The 12,806-nt window shown below is 43.4% G+C and overlaps 1 protein-coding gene and 1 pseudogene across 3 annotated transcripts in view; one reads left to right on the top strand and one right to left on the bottom strand.

Annotated features, from left to right (window-relative positions):
* The first annotated feature begins 4,128 nt into the window (after positions 1-4,128).
* Positions 4,129-12,806, top strand: part of RASGRP3 (RAS guanyl releasing protein 3) — a 130,589-nt gene continuing 121,911 nt past the window's right edge. For both annotated transcript variants that reach the window (XM_032410275.1, XM_032410276.1), the window contains exon 1: positions 4,129-4,334. The gene's annotated coding sequence lies outside the window, so the exon portion shown is untranslated. The remainder of the gene's footprint in view (positions 4,335-12,806) is intronic.
* Positions 10,400-11,768, bottom strand: LOC116635999 (annotated as a pseudogene). Its single transcript, XR_004300268.1, has one exon. The product of XR_004300268.1 is annotated as a Y-box-binding protein 1-like (transcript).

Raw genomic sequence — 12,806 nt, forward strand, 5'->3', positions numbered from 1 at the left:
GTCCTGGGATCGAGCCCCGCATCTGGCTCCCTGCTCTGAGGGAAGCCTGCTTCTCCCTCTCCCTCTGCCTGCCACTTCCCCTGCTTGTGCTCTTTCTCTCTCAAATAAATAAGTCTTTAAAAAAAATAAAATAAAATATAAAATAAATAAATAAAACCATTCATTGGCCTGCCATTGTCTTGAAGCTAAATTTCCATGTGTCCCCTGCTGACCTCACTTCTTTTGCCCCACCCTCAACTTCTTTTGATTCCATGATGGTAACTCCCTCTTTCTTCCTTTGGGACTTTCCCATAGCCTGTTCTTCTGATCAATATTTCTTTGTCTAAGTTCTCCCTCAGGTGTCACATGTCACTTTTCCAAGGATATCTTCCTTGACCCAGTGAACTAGGTTAGTCCTTCTTTGTATGTTTTCTCTTGGTACTCTGTACTTCCTCCCTCATAATACTCATCACACTTGATTGAAATTACTTGTTTAATCTTGACCTTTCTCATGCTAGTAATGGCTCTAGACCCTGGGGAGTTTAAAAAACAAACAAACAAAAAAACAACCCCCTGATGCCAGTATCCTACCAAGCAAGTCAGAATTACTGGGAATGGGATAAGGTCTGATCATTCTATTTTTGTAACTTTTCATTTTGATATAAAACAAACTTATAGAAAAGTTGCAAGAAGAATATGAATAACTCTCTTATATCTTCTACCCAGATTCACCAGTGTTTACATTTTACACTATTTTCTTTTACCTTTCTCTCTCTGACCTTCCACCTCTTCATGTACAATTCTTTCTAAATCATTTCAAATTAAGTTGTAGATATCTTGTGCCTTTACCCCTACTGGCTTCACTGTGTTTCCTAAGAACAAGGACATTATCTTATATAAACACAGCATATAGTCAAAAATCAGGAAATTTAACATTGATACAGTCCTATAATTTAACCAAGAGTTCATATTCAAATTTCACCAGGTGTCCCAATAATGTTCTTGTTGAAGGATGGGTTTCCCAGGAAGCAGACTCTGGGATGGAGATTAGTGTGCAGGAATTTTATAAGGAGCGCTCTTAGGATCAATGCTGTAGAAGGGAAGAGAAGGAGGCAGTCAGTATTGGACAGAAGAAGAAATTGATTCAGTCTCAAAAAAGACTAGGCCAACTTTGGGGAACCCTGAAGCTGTGATGAGCTTTCATTGTTGTCCTGAGATAAGATGAGGGGTGTGACCCTTTATACCGTACATTGACCAGTTATTGGATCCGGGCTGCTCTGGGGGAGGAGGCATGTCTTTGTGCAAGGCAGAACTCTCCAACCTGGGGTAATTTCTGGGGACTGTCGGCCAATAACACCCTCAGTAGGTGGAGGAATAAGTTCTTCCTTCAGTCTTAAATGAGTCAGAGTGGCACATCAGAGCTGTTGCTGTAATCTACCATTTGTGCTCCTCTGATCCAGTTCTCCCTATCAATTCTGGAAAGACTTCCTCCAGGATCCTATTGGACCTCTTTTCCTAGAGGAAACAGATAAGAAGGTTAGCAGGGTAAATTGCAGCCCCAGATACAAGCAGTTGGATCCCAAGCAGTTGGTGCCACAATCGTTATCCATCATCTACCACCCATTCTAGATTGCTTCATTCTCAGCTACCATCTTTGCTGACTAGATGGCTTGCTTACTGTTGGCATAATTCAGATCCTCATTGCTGAGGCCTCTAAGCTCCTGATCTGTCCATTTATCATCAAGATGAGCAAGGAAATCTCAAGAGGCATCCCAGTGGATCACCAGGACGCCATTGCACTCTTCTTTGTCCCATCATGTAACAGCAGCCTTCCTCCTTCTGATGATCTGGATCCTCACTGTGGGCTGGCCTGTGGGTGACAGATTCAGAATCCCGTGTGAGGGTCTGTCTTCTCAGACCTGCCCATGTTGCAAGTTGAGTTTCCCAGGAAGCCGACTCTGAGATTTAGTTCAGCAGACAGAAACTGAATTAGGGAGTGTTCTTGGGAATGGTGCCTGTGGAAGGGAATGGAAGGAAGCAGTATTGGGCAGAAGAAGAAAGTGAGTCATGATGCAGTTTCAACAGACTCGCTATCTCATTACGATCTTGTAAAGTTCTGTTTTTGAAGGTTTTCATGAAAACTAACAGTGACATCAGGAGACATCATGGGCACTTGCCACATCAGTTTCTTGGCCCCACTGCCTCCCTGCAGAATGAAGCATTGGATGAACACCACGGAGCATCCCCGTCAAGGTTTCGTGAAGCCTTCCTCTATTTCCTCTCTAGGACTACCTTTCATTCCTCTGAATTCAGTGGTTATACTTCCACAGTTTTCTCAGAAAATACTGTTTTTATTTATGAAATCATTTATCATTGGGATAGTCTTTGGCAGGATTTTTCTTTAAAATGCTTCAGGAAAAAACAGTTCTTCAGGAACGTAACCGTCAAAATAGAAGCTAACAAATACCATAAGCTGAGACATGTTAACAGACATTTGTACCTTCACCCAAATGCATGGCCAGTACTGACGAATCTGTTCTAATATCTGTTTCTTCGGATCTTCAGCAATGTTTTCTCTGTGACTTTCCAAAACATTTGCTGACAAAGGAATGCCTTTTAGTTTGTTGGTCTTTTGTTCTACAATTATTTCAACCATTTTTGTTTTCCAATGGCAGGACAAAGAACCAGAGACCTTGAGGGTTTGTGGCTTTTGTTCCTTCGTTATAAAGTGAAAAATCTCAAAAGAAGCTTCTAAGCGATTATCTGTAAGTTTCATGAGCTTTGTCAAGACCTGGGTTTGTTCCACATTACTTTATTTATCTTTCATCTTTTACATTTTGCAATTCTGTGAAAAGCTGTAATGATTTCAAATATTCAATTATCGTGTGTTCAAATACACAATGATATACAAATGTGCATAAATAGGAGTTCCACATTGCTTTCAAAAGCTCTAAAAAATTAAAGTTTGTCTTCCTGTTCTGGATGCTTAGTTTTTAAATGTCTTGCTAATCATGAACGTTGTATTATTAATTACTCAATATCTCAAGACATAATATGCTAACCAGTTAAGGGAGAGTTTTACCATTAATGGCACGGGATGTAAATCCATATTTCAAATGGCCTTCTTGATAATTTTAGATTTGGAGGGATTAGTTAACCATAATGCAGCTGATGAAGAGTTTGTACTCCAAATAAGGTTTGCTCTGCCATTTTCTTTTTATTTTGCTGTTATCTTTCTTTCACATGCTACTTTTTTGCAGAAATCTTATTAAACCATTTTTCCCAATATGAATTTAATTAGGTAAAATGAGATAATAAATGAGATAAATGAGGTAAATGAGATAATATCTAATGTATGCCCAGTAAGGGCATACATTAATGGAAATGTCTGAAGACGTGCTAGAAGCAATCAATTGACTGAGCCAGCATGGACATCCCTTTGGCTCTTTCTCCCCATGGACTATTTTAAGAACACGGAGGCTTGGGAATTGTAATTATAGCAATTAGCTTATCCAGATTGACATAACATCAATAACAAGTTTGAAGAGTATGAGTTCCTGTTAAGTTCCATTCTGAACTTGGGCAAGTGGTAGTTTTGGACCTCAATGCAGAATTTTACCTTTGCTCCAATTAATTTCACCTCTGTCATTTGTCCCTTTACCTTAGCCTGTCAAGATCTTTTGAGATTCTGATTCCATCCTCCAATATGGTTGCTGTCTTTTTCAAGTTTGCATACCCCTACATCTTTACCCAAGACATTAATACAAATTTTTAAGAAGGCTATCTCTTTAAGACAAAAACAAAACAAAACAAAACAATAAAACAACTTCCTTTTGCTCCAGTTGCTCAGCCCCTCGTGGGGCTGACAATGGCAGGATGGGTTAGTCTCTAGTCTCCACAGGGTTTCCTGCCAGTGGACTTCTACATTTCAGAATCAGGCAAGAGTCAAACAGCTCATAGAGTACTTTGTTCTCATATGCCTCCTGCAGATCAGGGCTAGAGATCTTCAGAATTCCCTCCCCATATTCCTTATCACCAGCACTGCCCCCATTGCACCAGTTGCTAGTGACTCCCCCCTGTAAGAGACATTTGAATAAAAAGTCTTGCTCACATTTACCTTTTACTGATTTTCTTTATTTCCCCAACTAGGCAACAAGAGTTCATCTTTTTCACTGATATGCCAAACAAATTATCCAAATGGTCTGAAGCCAGTAAGAGAAAAGGAAGAAGGAAAGATTCCAGAAGGACATTAGATTTCTGGTTTTGGTGGCTGCTTCGAAGGAAGCTAGTGCTTCATACCTACTTCCCATGGGGAAAATTGAATGAAAAAGAGATTGAATCTCATCTGGAACATGGTGAGTTTGAGATGCCTGAGAGCATTCACAATGGAGATGTGGAGAGTCCATGGTCTGGATCAGTCTGGAGCTGAGAAGCCTCTGGGATTAGTACTTTGACAAGGTTCAGATAGTGATTTTGAGTACACATTGAGCAAGTACTCTCACAACTTTGGTCTCAAGGCAGTTTTGGTCCTTGGAGTAGACATGATAGGCCAGAAAAAGCTGTGAAGCAAAAGGGCCTGTTTTCCATGTCTATCTGATGCTATGACCATAGACAACTACACCAACTACACAATAGGAATCATTTTGCAAGCTGCCCTTGGAAGTCACCAACTCCAAATCTAGAAAACTTATGTCCACTTTGCCTGGGATTTTTTTTTTTTTTAGATTTTATTTATTTATTTGACAGAGAGAGACACAGCGAGAGAGGGAACACAAGCAGGGGGAGAGGGAGAGGGAGAAGCAGGCTTCCTGCAGAGCAGGGAGCCCGATGCGGGGCTCGATCCCAGGACCCTGGGATCATGACATGAGCTGAAGGCAGAGGCAGACGCTTAACGACTGAGCCACCCAGGCGCCCCTGCCTGGGATTTTTAAGCCAGCTCTACCTCCCGCCCCTGGATACTAAATTACGCATCCCAGCAGCAGAACCCTTTGGGGGTGGAGTGGGTTGATCATGAACCATCATCATAGCAGTTGCCCTAAACCTTCTACCTTGTTCCTGCCCTACTGTTATTTTGATTCTGTCTCTGCCCAGCTTCAACCTTCTGATTTTTGTGATTTCTACTTTAAATCCTGCCTCTGGTCCTTACATTTGGTATTTGAGCTTGTTCTCCCTGGTATTTAAATCTCAGTTAAGTTACTCCTACAGATTATTTTTGAAAGGAACACGTCTGTATCAGTCAGGATCCACTGAGGAGGCAGAAACCACACCAGATTTATGAACAGGAGAGTTTTAATATAAAGAATTGTCTGCTTCCATATTTGGGCTATTGGAAAGAATGCTGCTATAAACATAGGGGGGCATGTATCCCTTTGAATTCGTGTTTTACGATTCTTTGGGTAAATACCCAGTAGTGCAATTGCTGGATTGTAGGGTAGTTCTATTTTTAACTTTTTGAAAAACCTCCATACTGTTTTCCACAGGGGCTATACCAGTTTGCATTCCCACCAACAGTCCACAAGAGTTCCTTTTTTTCTACATTCTTGCCAACACCTGTTGTTTATTGTGTTTTTTATTTTAGCCATTCTGACAGGTGTGAGGTGATATCTCGTGGTTTTGATTTGTATTTCCCTGATGATGAGTGATGATGAGCATCTTTACATGTGTCTTCTTTGGAGACATGTCTGTTCATGTCTTCTGCCCATTTTTTAATTGGATTATTTGTTTTTTGGGTGTCGAGTTTTATTAAGTTCTTTATATATTTTGGATACTAACCCTTTATCGGATATGACATTTACAAACATCTTCTCTTATTCTGTAGGCTTCCCTTTAGTTTTGTTTATTGTTTCCTTTGTTGTGCAGAAGTTTTTTTATTTTGATGTAGTTCCAATAGTTTATTTTTGCCTTTGTGTCCCTTGCCTCAGGAGACATATCTAGAAAAAACTTTCTGTGACTGATGTCAAAGACATTACTGCCTTTGTTTTCTTCTAGGATTTTTATGGTTTCAAGGCTCACATTTAGGTCTTTAATCCACTTTGAATTTATTTTTGGGTTTGGTGTAAGAAAGTGGTCCGGTTTCATTCTTTTACATGTGGCTGTCCAGTTTTTCCCAGAACCATTTGTCAGCCATTTCCCAGCACCAACTTTTTCCTGTTGGATATTCTTTCCTGCTTTGTCAAAGATGAATTGACCATATAGCTGTGGGTTATTTCTGGGGTTTCTATTCTGTTCTATTGATCTATTTGTCTATGTTTGAGCCCGTACCATGCTGTTTTGATCACTACAGCTTTGTAATATAACTTGAAATAAGTCAAAGAAAGACAAATACCATATGATTTCACTCATATGTGGAATTTAAGAAAACAAACAAGGAAAGGAGAAAAGAGAGAGAGACAAATCAAGAAACAGACTCTTTACTATGGAGAACACACTTATGGTCACCAGAGGGGAGGTGGGTGGGATGGGTGAAAGAGGTGATGGGGATTCAGGAGGGCACTTGCTCTGAGGAAACGTGGGTGTCGTATGCAAGTGTTGAATCACTATATTGTCCACATGAAAGTAATATTACACTGTGTTAAGTAACTGGAATTAAAATAAAAAACGATAAAAAAAGAATTGCCTATAGAGCTGAAACAATCTCTGAGGAGGGGGTACTGGCGGGGTGGGGGGTGGGGGACGCTGGTGTCTCTGAAGGGGTACAAGGAGCTGCTTATATAAGTGGGACATAATTGAAAAGTGGATTCACCTGTTGCTGTGGAAGGTGGTGCCTCTGGCGGGCTGAGAAGCTTTGTTGAGGTGACATCACAGGAGTAGGGACACGAAGCAGCAAGTCATCACTTCTTCCAGGTTTCCTCCAGCGCCCCCTACAGACCTTCAACGGTATCCAGCTGGAAAAACAATGTCAGCAGCACAAAGCAGGGTACAGAAAGATAATAACTGAAAATGGCAGCGCCTCACTCTTATTCTGGAGCCCTAACCCAGACCCCGATCACTCGGCCAGCTCCAACTCTCCTCCACTAACCACTCCCCACTACTGCCCCCAGTGGAGAAGGACATTTTTCACATTTTCCGCTTCAGTTCTCAGAGACACTGCCCTTGCTCTGGCAGCCGTGAGAAAATTGTTATCCTCACCCCCATTCCTGGTGCAGTGATGCTGCATGAGGACCTTGGGGCTCCAGGCAGGAGCCGCCTGGCTCGGTTCAGCGCGGTGGGGGCAGAGCGGCCGCCTTACCAGCACCCCAACACTGGCTCACACTGCTCCCGGATCTTTGACCCACCTCCGCTCCTTTCTTTGGAGAAGTTTGGTTATTCCAGGAATCTCTGGGGTTTTCTTAAGTAGTTTGTTATTCTCAGGCTCTGGTCTGGTTATTGAATGCTGTGTAATAAGTCACCCCAAAATTTAGTGGCTTGAAACAACAAGCGCTTGTGGGTCCCTGGGTGGCTCAGTCAGTTGAGCAGGTTGTGGGATCGAGCCCTGTGTCCAGCTCTGTGCTAAGCATGGAGCCTGCTTGGAATTCTCTCTCTTCCTCACACCCTCTGCCCCTCTCATGTGCATGCACGCTCTCTCTCTCTAAAAAAAAAAAAAGAAAGAAAGAAAATAAAAAAATAATAAGCACTTATTGCCCCTTATGGCTTTAGTGGGTCAAGAAGTAGGAAGCAGCTTGGCTGAACATTCTGGATTGGGGTCTCTTATGACACTGTCATCAGGTGGTGGCTGAGGCTGGTATCATCTCGAAAGGTTCTGGCACTTGGGCTGGAGAGATTCAAATAGTTGGGGGCAGGAACAGCTGGGCTCTTTAGGTCTTTGTCTCTGTCTCTGTGTCTCTCCTTCTCTCTGTCTCCATGGGTTCTTCCACATGATGATCTCAGAGTATCTAGATTTATTATATAGTAGCTGATGGTTCCCAGAGCAAATGTCCCCAAAGAAGCCGCAGAAAGTCTTTTCTTTTTCTAATTTCACCTGGGAAGTCATGTGTTATCACTTCTGCCACATTTTGTTTCATGAAGGCAATCCTAAAAGACCACCCAGGTTCAAGGGGAGGGAACATGAGCTCCGCCATTTGATGGAAGGAATGTCAAAGAATTTGCAACTATTTTAAAAACCTCACGAGGCACCTACATGTTAGGATTTGGGGGAAATTTCAAACAGTTGTTTTTCTCATATCTAGAAATGGATTCTTTCGAGCGGCAAGATTTCGAACCATACTGTGTGGCATGTTTTATTGCCTGCACAGGAGTAAAGCAAAGAACTGAAGGGAAGGGCATTCAGCCTGGACACTGGAGAGTCCCCTAGGACCAGACATGGAATCATCAGTGCTTCTTCCCTGGTCCCAGGAAGGCCTCTGAGAATGGCTGCCCGGAGAGTTAGTTTCCTTGTTGAGCCCGTAGAGCTCCAGGGGCTGAGTGCAAGCCAGGGCAGCTGGTTAGAGCCAGCATTCTTTGCTGGTGCCTCCAGGTGGGCACAGAGATATGCATGTATTGGGCCGGGCATGTCACATTGTTTATGGGGTCTGGCATGAGCAGCACCCAGCCTGATGTCCAGAGGACTGAGGGCATCCCTTGCTCGGTAGCCTGGAAGCCGTTCTTGGTGCCCTTGGTAGGAACTGGCAAAGGGCTGGGCAAGCTATAACAAATTACAACAAACCTGAGGTACCTGAATGCAACAGAAGTTTATTCTCTCAGTTCTGGGGGCTAGAAGTCTGAAATCAAGGTGCTGGCCAGGCCGCGCTCCCTCTGAAGTTTCTACGGGAGACTCCTTCCTTACCTCTTCCTACCTTCTCCAGACATTCCTTGATGTTCACTGAGTTGTTGCCACATCACACCAATCTCTGCCTTCATCTTCATAGGGACTTTGTCTCTTTGTGTCCTCTCCTCCCCCTAAAAGGACACCACTAAATCATTAGATTTAGGTCCAGTCTTAAATCCAGGATGATTTTGTCTTGTGATCCCCAAAAAGTATATCCACAAAGATCCTACTTCTAAATAAGGTCTCATTCTGAGGTTCTGGGTGAACATGAATTCAACTCAAATGTACAGCCAGCAAATTCCTTCTTGTGCCTTCCCAGTGTTGAATAATTCCTTTTTATCATGTTACTTACACATTCAAGTATAAAACATAGACTTCCTGTGCTTATGGTTCCTTTACAGGTACAAAGTCAAAACACATTTTCCAATTACAAGCCAGCAAAACAGTAAAATGAATATATTTAAAATTAATAGTATTAATTTAATATGACTAATGATATTTTCTAAGATTAAATTGTCTGTCCCTTAGTTATACTGTCTGCTGTGGTGTATATTCTTTGAAGTCTGGCCAAACTGAGCATTTATTTCTTAATCACCTTTCTCTCTTCTAACTGTTACGAATTTTGGTTCATATAGCTCCCCACTGATTTACTCTCTATGACAAATGTGTCCTTTACTTGTTTATTTATGCAAATTCTTTGATAACACACTGTAATACTTAGCTAAAAGGTAGTGATCAGATGATCCAAAATATTTGTATTCTTTAAAGGTTATCATTATTTCAGTTAAGTCCAAAATCAAATATTTTTATAGAGAATGTAGGTATCTACACATGGACTCCATTTTTGGAAATACTGATATTTGGCCCTAAATGATATGAACTCTGGATATAGGTGCTTTCTATCCAGTCCGCAGTAGCATTGTCTCCAGACTCAGAATTAACATTTCAGTAGACCAGAAATGGAATTCCTGTGCTAATTTCTGTGTAGCTAATGCAGTTCATGATTCTGTCCTTGGTGATAGCTCCCTGTTCATGCCATCAGCTAATTCCCAGAGATTTTTCCAGGCCCAGAACTTCACTCCTGAGTTTTCCCATTCTTCATGTCCTGTTAACGAACACAAGAAGGAAAAGAGTTATCTTTGCTTAGATACCAGGCACTAGGCCTGAATTCTGAGAACTGCAGTCTTCATCTTTATTTTGGCGTATCTCAATTAGAATTTCCCCCAACCCTTGGGGCCAGTACCTTTGGTACTGAGTGGGAATGGGAGGCATACTCTGGATCCCCATTTTTCTGTCTGTCAAGACCCTCCCCACCTCCTCTCTGACTCTGGGGATGGGCATGAAACTCGGCCTGGGCCAGTCCTTTGTGGTTACAGTGATTTTTACAAGAAGTGGACTTTTACAAGTCCTGCCACAGGACTTTTCTTATGGGAGGAGGGAGAAGGAGTCCCTTTCCTTGCTAGTCACTGTGAAGATATGAGCCCAGGGTGCTACATTTCTAGTCTCAAGGAGAATCCAGTCTGACAGTTTTAAGTAAAGATTTTAGCCAAAGAAAGAGCCATGATGATGTTCCAGTGTTGGTTTCCAGGCATCCTCAGGCCCCTTGTATTGTTGACATCTGACAGTTTTGATGTAATGTACATGCCTGACATTAGCTTCTTTTTTTTTTTTTTTTTAATTATTTAAGACCTTTATTAACGGGTGCTTGCCGTTTGTTGATTTTTTTGAAAAAATCAAGTTGTAAACTTTTTATTACAAATTAAAAATGAGGTTCTTAAAAATCTCAACTTGACCAGATATGAAACAATTTAAAAACCTTTAAAGGTGTATTGAGAAAAACCAGGTTTGTTTTTTTTTTTAAAAAAAACACGTTTGTCATTACCAAAAAGAGACGTCTTTAGGTAAAAATAATAAAAACCCCATGCTGCATAGATAATGCAGATAGTTCTATTTATCTGGTCAGTGGGCAAAAAGCAAGCACTTAAGGTCTTCAGCTCCAATCTTTTGTTCATTTCTTATTGCTGGAATTTCATCTTCATTTCTTCGTGTTGGATGACTAAACCGGATGATGGTAGAGATGGTAAGCCGGCATTTACTCAGCCCTGCCCTGCTCAGCCTCGGGAGCGGACGAATTCTCAGCTGGTGGATCGGCTGCTTTTGTCTCTTTGCCATCTTGTGGTTTAGGGTTTTCAGGGCGTCTGCGTCGGTAGTTGAAGTCGCAGCGGTACCGACGTTGAGGTGGCTGCTGACCTTGCGTCTCATCTCCTTGATTTTCCTTATCTTCCTCATTGCCATCCTCTCTAGGCTGTCTTTGGCGAGGAGGACCCCTGCGGAATCGTGGTCTATAACCCCAATACATATTCTCTCTCACTGGTCTAGCTTGTTCTCCTGCACCCGGTTGTCAGCACCCTCCATCACTTCTCCCTGCACAGGAGGGTTGGAGTGCTGTGGTCGCCGCCCACAGGGTCTCCTCCAGGTAGTAAGGTGGGAAGCGTCTCCTGCGGGAGGGCCGGCGCTGCTGGGCCTGGCCTTCGGGAGCACTTTCCGATCCCTCGTTCTTTTCCCCACTCTCACTGTTCTGGTAATTCTGCTGGGAATTGCGTGGAGGACCCCTGCGACGTGGATAGCGTCTATACTGGTTACGGCCTGCTGCATGTTTTCTGCCTTGCACAGGAACTCCACCCGGGCCTGGCACATCTGCTGCCTCCGCATTCTCCTTCAGCCACATCAAACTTCACCGTGTCTCCATCTCCTGCACTGCGAAGGTACTTCCTGGGCCTATTCTTTATGGCGGGCTGGTGTACAAATACATCTTCCTTGGTGTCATTCCTGTTGATGAAACCAGATCCGTTTCTTACATTGAACCATTTTACTGTTCCTAAAACCTTCGTTGCGATGAGCTTCTTGTCCCCGCCGGCAGGCGCCGCCGATGTGAGGCCGCCCGGGCCGCCGCTCGCTGCGCCGCTGCCCGTGGTGCCGGGCTTGGTGTCCGCAGCGCTGAAGGCCCGGCGGCGGGCGGCTGCTGGGTCTCGGCCTCGCTGCTCATGGTTGCGGTGATTCACGGTGCCTGGGGCCGGCGGCGGCAGCTGCGGCTCCTCCCGGGGTGTGATGGTAGCTAGGCCGGCGGCGGCGGTGGGGCTGCTCAGGGCTCTCTGGGGTCCGCTCTCCGCTCCCGCTACCGATCGAACTCCTGACATTAGCTTCTGATTGCAGAAGCACCTACTTCAAAGACAGCCTTCTCCAGTAAACATGCTGCTAGCAGTACAAAGGATAAAGAGTCAGGCCACCCCGCCCATGAAGTTTCCTTTTTTTTTTAGAACCCTCAACGCCAATAAAAGCAGAACCCCAGGTCTTTGCATGCTCTCTCTCTATCCACAAACTTGCCCTGTGGCCCCAGGTATGACATATGCCCTCTAGAACTTGTGGGTAATAAACCTTGTTTGTTTGTGTTTTTCCAGAGTTCCCTAATGGCCGTTGCTAAGGTGTGCCTTGCAATCACTTAATAAGAACCACATGGGCCAGTCCAGCTACAACATTGGCTCCAAAATGGGAAATGTCTGTGGGGGTTTGCCTCGGTCCAGGTGGTACCCCCAGCAATTTCATCATTGGACTCACTATATCAAGCCACACCTGGATTTTTTTTTTTTCATTTGCAAGGGCACAAAAGATAATAAAACAGATTTAATGCAGTATTCTAATACTTTAAAAACCATGTTTAAGGTATGAATATGTCACCTCTAAGGACCAGACGCCCTGTGATGAAAAATCTGATGATTGGAGTCTGCATCATTTAAGACAAAGCAAAAATGAGCCTCCCTCCCTCCCTCCCTTCCTTCCATTCTCCCTCCCTCTCTCCATCTCTCCCTCCCCCTCTTCCTCCCTCCCTCTTCCTCCCCCCTCTTTCTTTCTTATTTGAATTCCACATACATTATGGGCCAGACAGCCAAAAGAGATAAGAAAAATCTCCTGTCCTGCACATTTGAATCACAGGGCGTGGCAGGGACCGCTTTGCAGGCTATTCTGATAACAAAAGCAAGGACACAATTTGTCACTATTGTTAGTAGCAATAAGTATTACAACCATT

This window comes from Phoca vitulina, unplaced genomic scaffold (genome assembly GCF_004348235.1).
Source record: "Phoca vitulina isolate PV1807 unplaced genomic scaffold, GSC_HSeal_1.0 scaffold12, whole genome shotgun sequence".
NCBI classification, from domain to species: domain Eukaryota; kingdom Metazoa; phylum Chordata; class Mammalia; order Carnivora; family Phocidae; genus Phoca; species Phoca vitulina.